Here is a 17,483-nt window from a genome sequence, read left to right on the forward strand (position 1 = left end):
GCAGGCTATATTGTGTTTTGGGCACTGGTATTACTTTTGCAACTTACTATTTGACTGTCCCTCATGAGCCTGATTGTGATATCCCACTGTGGAATGTATTGTTATTACTACTCTGACCACCACCCTTCTGTATTGTTGTTTCTGTGGTTTTAATCGTGTTTTTATTATATTTTTGGAGTGTCAATGTATTGTATAATAAAGTTTGAATTAATCTTATAACAACATGGTACTTGTGTATTGATAGTGGTATGATACTTTGATCCTATATACTGCTTTTTGGTATTTGACCCTGTAGTTTATAGCCTGCCAGCCCCCTGTAGTATATAACCTGCCAGTCCCCTGTAGTATATAGCCTGCCAGCCCCCTGTAGTATATAGCCTGCCAGTCTTCCTTTGTATATAGCCTGCCAGCCCCCTGTAGTAGATAGACTGCCAGCCCTCTGTAATATATAGCCAGCCCCCTGTAGTATATAGCCTGAGAGCCCCCTTTAGTATACAGCCTGCCAGCCCCTGTAGTACAGTCATAGCTGGATGTTTTGAGAATGATACCATGGTACATTTTTAGAAAGTCTACTGCATCAGGTTTTAAAATGGCAATTTGCAAATACTCCAGAATGAAATAAATAGTGATCAGCTTAACAAAGTCAATATTGGCCTACAAAATTTCCCCCAAACACATTTCAACTTCATTGCAGGACTGCCTTAAAAGGATCAGCTAACATTGTTTCAGTGATTGCTCCATTAACACAGGTGTGGGTGTTAATCATAACAGATTGATCTCCAGCCCTGTCCTCATAAAGTAAGAATCCCACCACTGGACACCTTAAAAGGAGGCTGGTGCTTGGCATCATTGTTTCTCTTCTGTTAACCATGTTTATCTCTAAACAAACATGTGCAGTCATCATTGCACTGCATAAAACTGGCCTAAAAGGGAAGAACATTGCAGCTACAAAGATGGCACCTTAGTCAACAATCTATCGCATCATCAAAGAATTCAAGGAGAGAGGTTCCATTGTTGCCAAAAAGGCTCCATGGCGCCCAAGAAGGACCAGCAAGCGCCAAGTCCGTCTCTTAAAAGTGTTTCAGCTTTGGGATTGGGCTACCAGCAGTGCAGAGCTTGCTCAGGAATGGCAGCAGGCAGGTGTGAGTGCATCTCCACGCACTGTGAGGCGGAGATTCTTGGAGCAAGGCCTGGTGTCAAGGAGGGCAGCAAAGAAGCAACTTCTCTCCAGAGGCCAGACTGATATTCTGCCAAAGGTACAGGGAGTGGACTGCTGAGGACTGGGGTAAAGTCATTTTCTCTGATGAATCCCCTTAACGAGTGTTTGGAACATCTGGAAAACAGCTTGTTCGGAGAAGACAAGGTGAGCGATACCACCAGTCCTGTCTCATGCCAACTGTAAAGCATCCTGCAACCATTCATGTGTGGGGCGGCTTCTCAGCCAAGGGAATTGGCTCTCTCACAGTCTTGCCTACAAACACATCCATGAATAAAGAATGGTACCAGAAAGTCCTCCAAGAACAACTTCTCCCAACCGTCCAAGAGCAGTTTGGTGATCAACAATGCCTTTTCCAGCATGATGGAGCACCTTGCCATAAAGCGAAGGTAATAACTAAATGGCTCAGGGAACAAAACATAGATATTTTGGGTCCATGGCCTGGAAACTCCCCATATCTTAATCCCATTGAGAACATTGAGAAATTGTGACAAAATGCTAGCACTGATTGTGCAAAATGGACTGTTATCAGTCAGGATTTGGTCCAGAAGTTGTTTGAGAGCATGCCAGGGAGAATTGCAGAGGTCCAGAATAAGAAGGGTCAACACTGCAAATATTGACTTGCTGCATTAACTCATTCTAACTGTCAATAAAAGCTTTTGTTACTCATAATATGATTGTACTTGTATTTCTGTATGTGATAAAAACATCTGACAAACACACAAAAAAACAGAGGGCAACAGATTATGTGAAAATTTATTATTTGTGTCATTCTTAAAACTTATGGCCATGACTGCATATAGCCTGCCAGCCCCCTCTAGGATATAGACGGCACGCCCCCTTTAATATATAATAAATACCAATAAGAGTACCCACTTGTATCACATATAGTCCCAATAGCAACCAAAACATGAATACCAACAAAAGTATGTAGGACTTGATTATCAAAAATCATAAACAATGATAACTCCAATGTTGTAAAACATCAATTACAATCTTTTTTTAAACATGACAAGGCAATCAAAAGAGACTAAAAATATACAGTAAAATTCACAAAAACAAACAATGCGGTGGTGGCTCTATTAGTCAAACCCATATTTATCCACTACGGGTATCCAAATGTACATACAACAAAAATTGCATATGCTATATGACCAGTAACTTAACCGACCCAGGCGTTGCATGGTAAGGCCAAGAATTTGTTGAGCAAAGTAGCTGACCACAGCACTCCGATGTACGTTTCGACGTCGCTTCCTCTAGGGGGTGTCAATATAAAGCCTGCCATCCCCTGTAGTATAAAGCCTGCCAGCCCCCTATAATATATAGCCTACCACCCCCTGTAGTATATAGCCTGCCTACCCCCTAGCATATAGCCTGGAGCCTCTGCCCCCAAATATATTGCACTGGCAGGTCCTCTTCTATACAGCAATGCTCCAGCATCAGCTCTGTGTCCCCGGGCGGTCCGTCGCAGGCATCATGACATCAGCCACTCGCTAACATAATGTGTGAAGATGCCGACACACATAGTAATATGTCAGGGAGCGACTGGCATCATGATCCCTGTGACGGACAGTGCAGGGACATGGAGCCAATGCCAAAACATCACTGTATAGAAGAGGACCTGCCGGGGGGGAGGGGGGCCAGGACGTTGGAAGGTGAGTACAATGTTTGTTTTTTCTCTTCTCTTGAGTATAACCATGAGGTAAGGTTTTTCAGCACAATTTTTATTCTGAAAAACACGTCTTATAATCAAGTATACACTCACTGACCACTTTATTAGGTACACCTGTCCAACTGCTCGTTAACACTTAATTTCTAATCAGCCAATCACATGGCGGAAACTCAGTGCATTTAGGCATGTAGACATGGTCAAGACAATCTCCTGCAGTTCAAACCGAGCATCAGTATGGGGAAGAAAGGTGATTTGAGTGTCTTTGAACGTGGCATGGTTGTTGGTGCCAGAAGAGCTGGTCTGAGTATTTCAGAAACTGCTGATCTACTGGGATCTTCACACACAACCATCTCTAGGGTTTACAGAGAATGGTCCGAAAAAGAAAAAACTTCCAGTGAGCGGCAGTTCTGTGGGCGGAAATGCCTTGTTGATGCCAGAGGTCAGAGGAGAATGGGCAGACTGGTTCGAGCTGATAGAAAGGCAACAGTGACTCAAATCGCCACCCGTTACAACCAAGGTAGGCAGAAGAGCATCTCTGAACGCACAGTACGTTGAACTTTGAGGCAGATGGGCTACAGCAGCAGAAGACCACACCGGGTGCCACTCCTTTCAGCTAAGAACAGGAAACTGAGGCTAGAATTTGCACAAGCTCATCGAAATTGGACAGTAGAAGATTGGAAAAACGCTGCCTGGTCTGATGAGTCTCGATTTCTGCTGCGACATTCGGATGGTAGGGTCAGAATTTGGCATCAACAACATGAAAGCATGGATCCATCCTGCCTTGTATCAATGGTTCAGGCTGGTGGTGGTGGTGTCATGGTGTGAGGAATATTTTATTGGCACTCTTTGGGCCCCTTGGTACCAATTGAGCATCGTTGCAATGCCACAGCCTACCTGAGTATTGTTGCTGACAATGTCCATCCCTTTATGACCACAATGTACCCAACATCTGATGGCTACTTTCAGCAGGATAATGCGCTGTGTCATAAAGCTGGAATCATCTCAGACTGGTTTCTTGAACATGACAATGAGTTCACTGTACTCAAATGGCCTCCACACTCACCAGATCTCAATCCAATACAGCATCTTTGGGATGTGGTGGAACGGGAGATTCGCATCATGGATGTGCAGCCGGCAAATCTGCGGCAACTGTGTGATGCCATCATGTCAATATGGACCAAAATCTCTGAAGAATGCTTCCAGCACCTTGTTGAATCTATGCCACAATTGAGGCAGTTCTGAAGGCAAAAGGGGGTCCAACCCGTTACTAGTATGGTGTACCTAATAAAGTGGCCGGTGTGTGTATATGGTACATGTATTTCTTATTTTTTTCCCAATTTTATTGAATATAAACTATTTTGAGAAAATCTTATTAATTTTAGCATCACAATTATACGTTTTTTATTGTTTGGATAACAAATCTGGTTAAGAGCTTATTTTTTCCAAGAAGAAATTTTTTAATCACTTTTTAGATCATATTTTAAGGGTAATAAAAAATTATCTTTTTTACTGAATTTTTTTCGTTTACTGTGCAGGACCAACACTGATTCTATTTTATTATACAGATTGTTATGAATGCAATGATATAAATTATGTGGGGGGTTTGTATATATGTGTTTTTTATACTTTATTAGGTGTTTGTATGGGAATATGTTATTTAAGGTACATATATTTTCTTTCTTTCTTTTTTTATTTATTTACTTAGATCTTTTTCTTTTTTTTAATTTATACAAACTTGGACTTAAACCAGCAATCCTCTGATCGCTGATTTAAGTCCATGACACTGCACTACAATACTAATGCAGACGAATGCGCAGACAGTTTACAGTCAGACCTGGAAGGGGTCTGACTGCTGCAGCAGACTGCGGGGCTGCCCAGAAGAGGATTGGATTATTGTAAGCAGCATAGGGGATCCGATCCCTAAGGGGAAGACCCTTACATGATTGACTGTGGCATGTAAGAGGTTAACATTCGCAATCCGACACAGCTCTAATCACAGGTGTTAGAGCGCAGTGTCAACTGTGATATACAGCTTACACCCACTTCTTCTGGTGGCGGCTCTATTTGTGCGCTGGTGCCTGAAGCTGGACTTAATAGCACGTCCCGGTGCGAGAGGTATCTTGCCACAGAGATGTACTATTACTCCCAGGTGCAGGAAGGCGTTATGATTATGTGAGTTTATTTACTTTTATTTCTGGTCAAGGGAATGGGAAGCTAAATTGATAATCCGAATATCTCCTCCTTCTTTCAACAGTATTTAGATCTTCAGGGCACCAATTCAATTGAAAGGTGTGATACAACATGGATAAATAGGTGGGTTTTACTTGTATTCTGGGCACTCAGTCACTGCTCTATTACATGTTTGGGAGTCTCGGGTGGCACCAAGGTAACTGATCATTACACACCCTGATGACATCATGGGAGGCAATTTGAAGCTGTGCAGCCTCTGGCAGTTAAGCAGTTAACACCAACAATTACTGCCAGCACAGATCATGGTGTCTGCAGTGGCCTTTTGTTATATAAAGCGTGCTTCACCCATTAGTTCTCTTCACACATCCTTGTGGTAGGTCATTTGAATTTCTGTGGGTTTTTTTAAAATATATTTTAAACTCTTTTACAATTGTTCAGCCTAGCTGATCGGATCACTCACACAATATACTATTATACTTTTTTTGTGCAGTATACTACGAAATAGTTGTAATATGTGTTGTAGAATAACAGGCTCTCGGCTGTCACGGGAATTGACTGCCGTCCTATTACAATGCTCAAAAGGAGAGCATTGACTGGCACCAAGATGGTGATTCCAATGCATTATAGTCCCATCTTACAGGTTAACAGTGGCTATAAGACATTGGGTCAGATGTATTATTGTATTTGTGCCAAAAAAGTGTCAGGGAAGTCATGTTTTTTGTGGCGGATCATTTATAATGTGTTGGCACCAGAAAGAATAGTTGTTTCCGACTATTCCGACTCGTCCTTCTTTTTTTGGCGCATGTAGGCATGGCTTATATTTTCCAAAACATCCGCCACATTTATGTGGAGTTTGACATTTTTAGGCACATTTTTTGGAGCAAAACACACCAGGAAAAAACTTTTCTGAAAATAAAAAAACATGTCCCAGTCCATGTAAGATTTTGGCGCACATCTCATTTGTGTCGGCATTTTTATGTTGCCCGACTGATTAGTTCCGTCTGCGCATTAATTACTTACAGCTGTGCGCTACTTTAATACATCGGTCTATGCTTTCCATAGTCAGATCTCAGATGCTGACTGTTGAGGTTGCGACAGAATTAATCAATCTACCCCATTGGACTATAATACTTATAGTAGGCCATTTGTTGCTACAGGGTAAAAGTTTATTTCAAAATGATCAGACATTTAGCTTATCTTTCAGCTATTTTTATGGATATGAGGTTGGCTATTTATGAAAGAACACATTTAACTTAAGTCAAAATGTAGAACTAAAGTAAAATGTAAACCTTACAATTTAAGATTGGATGATACTTTTTATGTGTAAATCAATTTTATTAAAAATACTGTGCATGGTACAATGTGTACAGTGGGCAACGCAACCAATGACATACTTCTAATAACGGTAAGATCTTATGCAAAAAAAAGGGACATCATGAAGGCACAGATTCATAAGCACATTCTGATAAATAATATAAATGTGAAAACATAACACTAATATGAGTGAAAAGGAGTGACAAGGATTAAAGGCAAGAACAACAAGAAAACACATAAGAGACAGTCAGGATAAGGGGTAGTGGAGAGCTGACACGTGCGTGCCCCAGGAGGCGGGGACACACAAGCCGGACCACTGGAGACACAACAGGAATGCAGACAGGAATGTAAGACAGGCTGGTGGGACACTGTGGCTCAGAGAGGGGCATAGGTGCACCCTTGACAGTAACCCCCTTCGGCCTCCCCCTCTTCTTGGACTAGAGGAAACTCTGCAGGAGACCACAGTCCAAGATATTGTCCTCAGGATCCCAACACCTCTCTTCAGGCAAGTAGGTCTGCATTTTTTGTCAGCCTAGGTCTTGCTTCGAGCAGATGCCTGCAGCAAGGAGAGTCAGGTCTGTTCCCAGATGGACATAAGATCCTTGACCAAGTCCTCCATGGCAGGAACGTCTAAAAGCACAGAAAGAATAGGGGAAGGATGCTGTTCTTAGACGATGAAGAATGGAGTGGAGCCGGCAGATTCTGAATCCAAGGAATTGTAGGAAAACTCTGCCCACGGCAACAGAGTGGACCAGTCGTTCTGACGGACAGAGACAAAATGAAGGAGATAATAATAACAATAGCAATAATAATTCTCTGTACTTGTCCATTGGACTGTGGATGTTGGTGATATATTCCTCTATGGCGGCCATCTTGAGCAAGAGAACTAAAACGCCATTATAGCTCCGTTCTGCGGCTGGGGGGGGTGTATGTTGCCCACTCAGCAGCTATAGAGTTAAATGTTTTAATTCAGCTATTTTTCTTATTTAAACTGTTGTTTGCCTTTTACATTTATATACTTTACACAGCTAAGTGTCATCTGCAAATAATGAAACTTGACTGTGTAAACCCACTACAAGGTCATTAATAAAAATATTAAAAAGAAGTGGCCCCAATACTGACCCCTGTGGCACCCCACTGGTAACGTCAACCCAATCTGAGAATGTGCCATTAATGATGACGCTCTACTTTCTATCTCTAAGCCAATTACTTACCCAAATACCCAGATTTTGCCCTATTCCCAGCAGTCTCATTTTATATACCAACCTTTTATGTGGCACGGTGACAAATGCCTTTGAAAAGTCCAGATATACAACATCTACAGCGTCCCCAAGATCCAGTCTGGAACTTACCTCCTCGTAGAAACCAATCAGATTAGTCTGACAGGACCGATCTCTCCTAAACCCATGCTGACCCTGGGTTATAAGGTTGTGCACAGTGAGATACTCCAGGATAGCATCTCTAAAAAACCCCTCAAATATTTTCCCCACCACAGCAGTTAGACTACCGGTTCTGTAGTTTCCAGGATCGCTTTTTGATTAGGTTAGTTAGGTTAGTGCTGGGAAATTAACCAGAGTGCCGCAAGGCCTGTTGGGTTGCCGACTCAGTGAAGCAATCCACTCCCCTTTCCCACCACATGGACAGCCTACAGGAAAGATGAACTTTAGCGAAGTGTAGGGAAAAGCTCAGTATTTAGGGGGGAATTGTGAGGGTCAAAGTAATGATTATGTGTCCATAATAATTATATACTTTATGATTGTATACATGTGCCCTTTGCCCTATATTTTTGTACACTGTTTGTTATGAAATACAGAGCTTTTCCCTTTTTCCAGTTTTAACCAGACATGCAACTGTCAGCGAAACTCAAGTCTTATGATCAAAAAGCAGATGTTTGTTAAGAATAGCATCAGCAACCAGACTAGCGGTCGATTTACTGTAGACAACGGTGACTGGAAATTCCCCTGGCATAGCAACCAAGGCCTAGTTTTGAGGACCAATCAGCAGGGGTCGGAGGCCAGACATATATGCTTAGCTATCACCAATTGTAATGATTCTAATGTATGTAACCACACCTCTTTGTATGAATATAAAAAGTTGTGTATCAGGAAATAAAGGTTAGTTCAGTTCTCTTTTCTGCATGGCAAGTTAAGAGCATGAGCTGAGACAACACAGAACCTGAGTCTGTCTTCTCTTACTAAGTGCACGCATGCTCCCCTAATTTGGAGTGTCCGAGAGAAGAGTGTATTGGTGGTTTTGCGCTGCCCCGTCAGTATACAGAGGAGAAATACAACTTCAGTAGAAGTTGACTGCACAGAGATCGCCAGAACTTGGAAACGAACTGAACCCCAAGGTCTGAAAGGATGTGCTGAGGAAGTCCATGAAGCCGAAGGATGTAGAGAAAGAACAGGCTGGCAAAACGTGGAGCAGGCGGCAGACCTGGCAAAGGAACAAAATGGGACATCTTGGAGAAGCGGTAAGTTACCATCCAGATGACGATATTACCCAAGGAAGATGGAAGATCTGTGATAAAGTCCATAGCCACGTGAGACCATGGCTGGGTATCTTTAATAGTAGAAGACCAGCTGGTTTAAGACAAGATGGTTTGTTTCAGGTGCAGGTAGTGCAGGAGCCCACAAAATACCGTACATCCTTAACCAGATCTGGCTACCAGTAGAAGCGGGAAATGAGGGCGACACCTTAGGGTGCCCAGCCACACAAGAGCAATGTCCCCAAGTCAGTATCCTCTTCCGGGGTCGCACATAGGTTTGCCAGGATGAAGCTGCCGCAGGAGCAGCAGGAACCAGGCGTTCATGTGGAACAATATGTCGAGGAGCAGGATACTGACTGGATGACGAGCTCCCTCCAGTAGATAACGCCACTCTTCCAAGGCAAGTTTTATAGCCAGGAGGTCCTGATCACCGATAGAGTAGTTACTCTCTACGGTTGAGAAGATCTTAGAGAAGAAGCCACATGTGAGGGTTCAACTTTTGGAACCTTTCTGGGAACGGCTCCAGCACCAAGCGAAGAGGCGTCAACCTCAAGCAGGAATGGTTTCCCAGTATCAAGCCGGGTGAGAACAGGAGCAGAGGCAAAGGCAGACTTCAGCTTGGAGAAAGCTCCTTCAGCCGCCGGAGGCCAGAGCTTAGGATTGGCGTTTTTCCTTTTCAGTGCCAATATGGTAGACATGAGGGAGGAGAAATGCAAAATTAACTGCCGGTAGTAATTAGCATAATTGGATAGCACAAAGTCCTACTGGATGACAAGACAGCAACAGGCTTTATTGAACAGTCCAAAGGGCATGAAAAGATACTCGAAGTGGACGCCCCGAGTTAAAGGGAACCCGTCACCACTATTTTCACAAATACAGGTAGTGGCAGGTTCCTATAGAGCTCTAATAACTATCTTACACCCTGCTTGTAGCTAAAAATTGTTCCCCTCAGATCCCCATAAAATCAGAGTTATAATCTTGCCTGGTATCTATGCAGCTTTGGAGCGAGTCAACGGGTGGTGTGGCCTAATGTCATGTGACCAGGGTGACATCAACAAAGGTCCTTGAGCTACTTAATATGAAAACTATACCCCATGTACATGTCTGACCACATAAAACCATCACAGCCGTCTCCATGGACTTCTACTCCTCTCCATGCAGGCTTCTGTGATTTCATGTGATAAAATATGCTGTGATTTCATGACATATATGCTTAGTGTACAGTTCCTAATGCTACAAAAGCTATAGGACCTGCGATGATGTCACCCTGGTCACATGACATTATAGCAGCATACAGAGATAGGGATGGGGAGGAGCTGCTGGATTCAGCCTGAGGAGGCCATGCCCACCTGGACTCCATGTAGCCATGTGCAACACCCTCGCCGATGCAATGGCGAGCTAGGGTTTGCGAATACGTCCCACCTGCATGTAATCACCTTACACTACATGGTCCTGATAGGACATAGCGGTATTGCAGTGGTGAATCCTGCCTGGCAAGGCAGGAGTTAAGTATTTTGTATAATGCCAGATGCTGTTATCCAATGATATGTGTTACATCCTGTGCTCTGTAAGCTGAGATGTGATTGGAGGAGCAGCCACCACCTGACCAAAGGAAGGTAATAAAACCTCTGGCCAGGAATGTTCTAGAGAAGTCTCTCTCAGGAGAGAGAAGAGAACATTAGAGGATTATTCTAGTGTGGAATCCTAGGAGAATCAGTGAGTGAGTGAGCAATCTCTGTCTAGCCCATACCAGAGCAGGAAGAGCTTAGCCCCTGCCTCTGAAGAGTGGAGTATTAGATTAGAGTTAGTGTAGTGAGGAAAGGGGTATCATCTTACCTTTAAAGGTGATACCTGAAGCCCTACAGGACAAGCTGAAGCTTCCTACCAGGACACAGCTGCCTCCCAGCCTGCCCTCTACATCCAGGCTGGTGAACTATCTCCTGAGGCTCCCTCCAACTCACATCTCGGCACTCCATCTACCTGTTAAAGGCACGTTTGCTGCGGTTCCTGCGGTTCAAATAAAGAACTGTAAGTTGTTTTCTTCAACTTCTGTCTCCGTCTGGTCCCTGCTAATACGGCTGCCTTCATCACCGGCACCCTGTCCACCACACAGAGACTCACACTCGGGACATTAAGGGGTTGCCCCAGGGAGATCCGCTATAGCAGCCGCTCCCTCATCATTTCTTGCCAACACCACCCTGCTGGAGACCTGCCAGGCTGTAGGACAGCCCTCCGGTTCCTCCGTACCAAGCACCGTGACAATAGCGTGCTTAGGCCGCAACCGCCAGCCACTCCGGTACCGCGGGCCCCGGCTGTCTCCAGGCCTCACCTCAAGGGCTAGACCCCGGTGGGGGATGTTGCAAGTGGCGTCACGAATCACAGGATATTTACTTCTGTGCCTTATCCTGGCACTAAAGACTTTACTTTATTAAGAAAAAGACTGTGCTGCCTAACCCTGCTGCCATCCGGGTTTAGGCCCAAGTATTTGTGTGTTTCTACATTGAACTTTATACTGTTGCCACGTGCTGTCGAGCGCCGCTCCAGCACTCAAGAGGTTAATTCCTGCAAGAACTGTGTCAGCTCTGCTACATCCGGCGCTGCTGCGCCTGAAGCATTTACCTCAGAGGCGTGTGGCGCAGCAAGTATTTCAAGCCCGCCAAATCTTCACTGGCGGGAACTCCAGAGGCGTCATTAGGCCCCGCCCCCTGCGCGAGTGGCGCGAAGCACCGTGGAGGAGGAGCTGGAGCGTGTGCGGCCGGCAACGAAGAGGGTTAATCGGCCATCTTGGATTTCGGCGCAGGCCGCGCCTGAAGCCTGCCAGCAGTGTGCGCCTCATCCGGAGTTCCGGCGCACGTGTCCTGCGACTGGAGAACACCGCGGAGCATCACTGAACCCTGCTGCCTGCCGGACATCGGGAACGGAGACCTTTGTGTACCGGAGCTGTCCTGTCACCGCGGCTGATCCTGAGTGAGTACCGCTGGGGAAGTTAAAGGGGGGTAGAGATTGTTTCCGATGCTAGGTTATTGGCTCACCTCCCAGGGAATAGTGACTGTGTCTTAAAGTGTGCACGTCCCATTCTAGCCATCGCCCATAGCAACGGACATTGTGTAACCCTACAGGCTTCCCTCAGCTAGGCCAGTCATGTCCGCCCAGGACGAAGATACGGGACTGGCGCAAGTCCCGTCCCCTGGTCCCTCCTCAGGGTACCGGAGCATGTTAAGTCCTCCAGAGAGTCCCTTCAGCCCTGCTACAGCTAGTGTCCCTGGGACTCCCACCATGATGCCTCTGACTATGCCCTACTATCTGGGGGCCCCCTGGTTACCCTACTACGAGGGAGAATCACATACTCTCCCTGAATTCAGGGACAAGTTGTTAGCCACCTTCGCCTTGCTCCCATTCACAGAGGAACAGAAAGTGGGCATCCTCATCGGGCAGTTGAAAGGACCCGCTCTCCGGGAAGTCAAGTCTTGGCCCCGAGAACAGTGTCAGAATGTGGTCCAGATTCTTGATAGGCTACGTAACACCTTTGACAAGTGTACTGTCTCCGAGTTGAAGCAGAAATTCTTCGGGAAAAGACAGAAGCCCCAAGAGTCCCTCCGAGACTTTGCCCTCTCCCTACAGGAGACATGGAAGGCCATCACCTGCCTGGAGCCCAAAGACGCTGAAACCTCTGATCAAACCTTAAGGGAACAATTTATTAATGGACTTGTTGATAGAAATCAAAGGTGTCAACTAAAGATCATCTCTTCTCAACATGCCCAGGCCTCCTTCCTTGAGTTTAAGGAAATTGCCATTGACATATTAGGGGACCGACCGCCTACTGGACCGCAGAAAGAGCCTGAATCCGTGGAAATGGAGGAATCTGCTCTAGCTTGCTATCCAATGCAGTCGACATCACCTACTCCTGCGGCTACGGAAGTTGCTGACTTAGCAGGACAGGTCTCTAATCTGGCGGACACCCTGCATCAAATCCTCGATCGGTTGACCCAGTTGGAAGTAACTGTCTCCGCTAGGAGGAGGAAACCTCCAGAGAACCCGGTACGGTCAGCTACTCCTCGTGAATCTCCGACTAAACAGCGCCCAAAAGAAGCGAAGTCGTTAAGCACCTGGAGTCAGAAGAAACCCAGTCAGCGGTGCAGCTACTGCCATAAATATGGGCATGAAGAGAATGATTGTCGTCAGTTAAACGACAAACCCTTGGAGCTAAGGGACGACCTCCAAGGGAAGAACTTGTAAGTCCCCGAGATGCTAACTGGATGCCCAGGTTCGTGGGGACTCGCCCCATGGTTCATGTAACCATCAATGGAGTTACCCTACCGGCCTTAATTGATACCGGCTCTCAAGTGACCACCCTCCGGAGTGCTGCCTTCGAGAAATGCCGAGGAAAAGCATCCTTAGTCCAGCCTCCAAAGGCTTACTTGAACATTATTGCTACGAACGGAAAACCCGTACCCATCCGCGGCTACTGGGAGCCCACGCTAACCATTGGAGACACTGAGTTAACCAGACAGGGCGTAGTGGTGACACGTGTGCCCGAAAACGGTAACTTCTCCCTGGTACTGGGTACCAATGTCCTCCGCAACTGCTACCCTGAAGTGCTGAAGGCTCTCCACGACTCCCTGCCAACAGTGCCCAACGGTTCCCGGAAGGTAATTCAGGAGACTATGCAGGTTCTAGCGGCGCAACAGAAGTTTGCTGGCCCTAATGGTGAAATCTGCAGAGCCCGGATCAAGGATCCCCAACCTGTCCGCCTTCAACCTGGGACTGAGACGTTAGTATGGTGTCGAGCCTGCATGGGCATCCAAGGTCAAGACTACCAGGCGATAGTAGAACCTCTACCAGCTGATGAAGACCTGCCCATTCTAGCCGCCAGGAGCTTAGTCACGGTATCCCGAGGACAAGTACCCATTCGATTACTAAATGTGGGAGACTCCCCAGTGGATCTGAGAAAGTACCAAGCCGTAGCCACTCTCTTCAGTGTCCATCCTGAAGACTTGGTGGAAACCTCTCTGTCTGCCTCTCAACAGTTGGAAGTGAAGCAAGGTGCTGAAGATGAGCCTGCCGAGCAATCCTGGTGGCTTGAGCTCAATATTGGAGACGACGATTTTACTCCTGCAGACCAAGTACAAGGTGTCCTGGATGTCGTTATGAAGCATCACCAGGCCTTCAGCAAACACCCACTGGATTTTGGGCAGACTACTCTGATCCAACATACCATCCCTACTGGCTCTCATCCTCCTATCAAGGAACGATAGCGGCCCATACCTCCAGCCCGCTACCAAGAGGTGAAAAAGCTGGTACAAGAGATGAAGACAGCCAACGTTATCCGGGAGAGTCACAGCCCATGGGCTGCCCCGCTGGTCCTTGTGAAGAAGAAGGATGGAACCCTTCGATTCTGTGTTGACTATAGGAAGATCAACAATATCACCCACAAGGACGCCTATCCTCTGCCTCGAATCGAGGAATCCCTCGCAGCCCTAGGGTCAGCTGCCTACTTCTCTACCCTGGACCTGACCAGTGGCTACTGGCAAGTGGCCATGGCGCCGGAAGACAGAGAGAAGACGGCTTTCACCACCCCAATGGGCTTGTTCGAGTTCAACAACATGCCGTTTGGGCTATGCAACGCCCCAGGCACATTTCAACGGCTGATGGAGAGATGTTTGGGTCATCGCAACTTCGAGACCGTCCTGCTATATTTGGACGACATCATCATCTACTCCAAGACTTATGAAGACCACCTCCACCATCTGGCTGAAGTCTTCCAAATCCTGACCCAACATGGGTTGAAGGTCAAGCCATCCAAGTGCCACCTGCTACAACCTAGTGTCAAGTACCTGGGACATGTGGTGAGCGCTCATGGAATTGAGCCAGATCCAGAGAAGATTGCAGCTGTCTACGACTGGCCTACCCCATCCACCGTACGGGACATCAAAAGCTTCCTGGGATTTGCCAGTTATTACAGGCGTTTCATCCCGAAGTTTGCCCAGCTGGCGGCTCCCCTGCAAGAGCTCCTAAGGGGCCTGCCAAAAGAGAGCCAACGTTCCCGAGTATCCATTGAGTGGACGGCCGAACGAGAAGCTGCCTTCCAGATGCTCAAGCAACGGCTGACTGAACCTCCGGTGTTGGGATATCCAGACTACAGTCTGCCTTTCACCCTATACACTGATGCCAGCAAGCAAGGTCTAGGGGCTGTATTATCCCAGCTCCAAAACGGAACTGAAAGGGTCATAGCCTACGCCAGCCGTTCCCTCCGAGAACCGGAGCAAAACGACCAGAACTACAGTTCCTTCAAGTTGGAGTTTCTGGCGTTAGTCTGGGCTGTGACCGAAAAGTTCAAGGACTACCTAGCTGCATCATCTTTCACTGTCTTCACAGACAATAATCCGTTGGCGCATCTGAACACCGCACGTCTTGGAGCACTGGAACAACGGTGGGCCTCCAGACTTGCCAATTTCAGCTTTACCATCAAGTACCGGGCTGGTAAGACCAATGACATTGCCGACGCTCTGTCCCGTCTCCCTGACCAGTGGGAGGGACCCTCCACGGATGCTCAGTGGGAAGATGTGGAAATGCCAGCGTTCTATGCCCGGTTTGTGCGTCAAGATGCCCAGAGAGTTTACTCCCTACCGACAGAGGCAGAGCCAGCTACTCCTCAAGAAGAGTCAGAGCCCCCTGCGGAAAAGGACCTCTGGATGAGTCTTCAGGCTGATAGCCGTGCCATAGGAGAAGTAATGGACTCTCTCTCTAGTGGGCGAGTGCCTGAAAGAATCCGGCGCAGAAGAGCTGATGGAGAACTGTCTCAATTGTGGCGCCAGAGAAAGACTCTGAGCATGCACCAAGGTCTGCTCAAGAGAAGAACTCTGGACCCTATCACTTATGATCGGATATACCAGATTCTGATTCCCAGGAGGGACGCCAAGATAGTACTGGAAATGTACCATGACCAGTCTGGACACTTTGGCGCTCAGAAGACTGAAGCCACCCTCCGAAGGCGATTCTTCTGGGTCAACATGAAGTCCGACATTGAAGCCTGGTGTCGAGAATGCCCAGCCTGCGCCATCGCTCGAGGAGAGCGACACAATCAAAGGGCCCCTCTACGTCCCATTGTGAGCCAACGGCCCTTGGAGATCCTGGCATTGGACCACGTGAAGTTGGAGCCCAGCAGATCCGGTCACAGTTATGCTCTTACGATCATCGACCACTATACCAAATTTGTGGTTGCAGTACCTGTCAGAGATCTGTCTGCAAGGACTACCGCAGCGGCCCTGTGGAAGAGCTTCATCCTCCCCTATGGCTGTCCGGACCAGATCCTTACAGACCAAGGAACAGCATTTGAGTCCCAAGTCTTCCAGGAGCTGTGCACTCTATATGGCTGCAAGAAGCTGAGGACCACAGCCTATCATCCCCAAGGCAACGGGCTTTGTGAAAAGATGAATCAGACTCTAATCAATATGCTGAGGACTCTGACCCCTGCAAAAAGGGCTGACTGGCCAAAACTATTGCCCGAATTAGTGTACCTCTACAACAATACCACTCATTGCTCCACAGGATACACCCCGTATTATCTGATGTTCGGGAGACACGGCCATCTCCCTGCTGATATGACCTGGGACATGGAGTCCCCTGATTCCCAGTCTTTACTCCCTCAGACTGACTGGGTTCACGAACACCAGAGGCGCCTGGCGGATGCCAGAGAAGTTGTGGATCTGCGGTTGGAAGAGGCCCGAGAGAAACAAAAAAGGGACTTCGATCGTAATGCCTGTGCTGAGCCTTTTGCCCCAGGAGATCGAGTGTGGCTGCGCAACAACCATCCTACCAGTAAGCTAGATGGGCGTTGGGAGCGTGAGCCATACCTAGTTAGGGACAGTCTCTCCCCTGAAGTCTACGAGATTTCAAGAGGAGACCGTCCACCACTCCGGGTACATAGGAACCGGCTGAAGAGATGTCTTCGTCCTTTTGCCCCTATGTCTACACCTCTCACCTCGACCCCCAACTTACAGACCTCCTTGTGTTCGCCTACCCCCAGTTTCTTGGAACTTGTGACTGTGCCTCAATTCTGTTTTGTTTCCACTCCAGTAAGAGGTACCTCGGAGAGACCATCATCCCCACCGCAGTCTCCAATACTGCTGCCTGTGGAGGATGATCCGGCTCCAGTGTCTGCAACCCCTGAAGCATCAGAGGCAGCTGAGACTACGACTCCAGCGCTTGACTCAGAGGAGGACGATGAGGAGGTTGTTATCTTCTCCAGGCCGGAACTTCGAAGGTCTCAAAGGGAGACAAAAGGTAAAGCTCCTGCGTACCTGCAGGAGTACCAGCTGGTGACACGCAGAAGCAGGAGGCAGGTACGTTTTTCTGACACCAAAGTACTTACCACCGAGGAAGATGCAGAGTAACCCCTGAAGGGCTGTAGCCCGCTTCAGGTACTGTACTATGTACATATTGTATATTTCTGTCCTTACCCCAAAGAGCCAGAGACTTTCCTGAGACTCTCACCCCTATTTATCTCAGTCAAGAGACATACCTTGAACTGATTATTGTCATGTACTATGATAGCACCTCTTCCTCTGCCACAGCAGAGATTTCTTCAAAGGACTCTGTCCCTC

The sequence above is a fragment of the Engystomops pustulosus genome, chromosome 1, assembly GCF_040894005.1.
Source record: "Engystomops pustulosus chromosome 1, aEngPut4.maternal, whole genome shotgun sequence".
Lineage (NCBI taxonomy): Eukaryota > Metazoa > Chordata > Amphibia > Anura > Leptodactylidae > Engystomops > Engystomops pustulosus.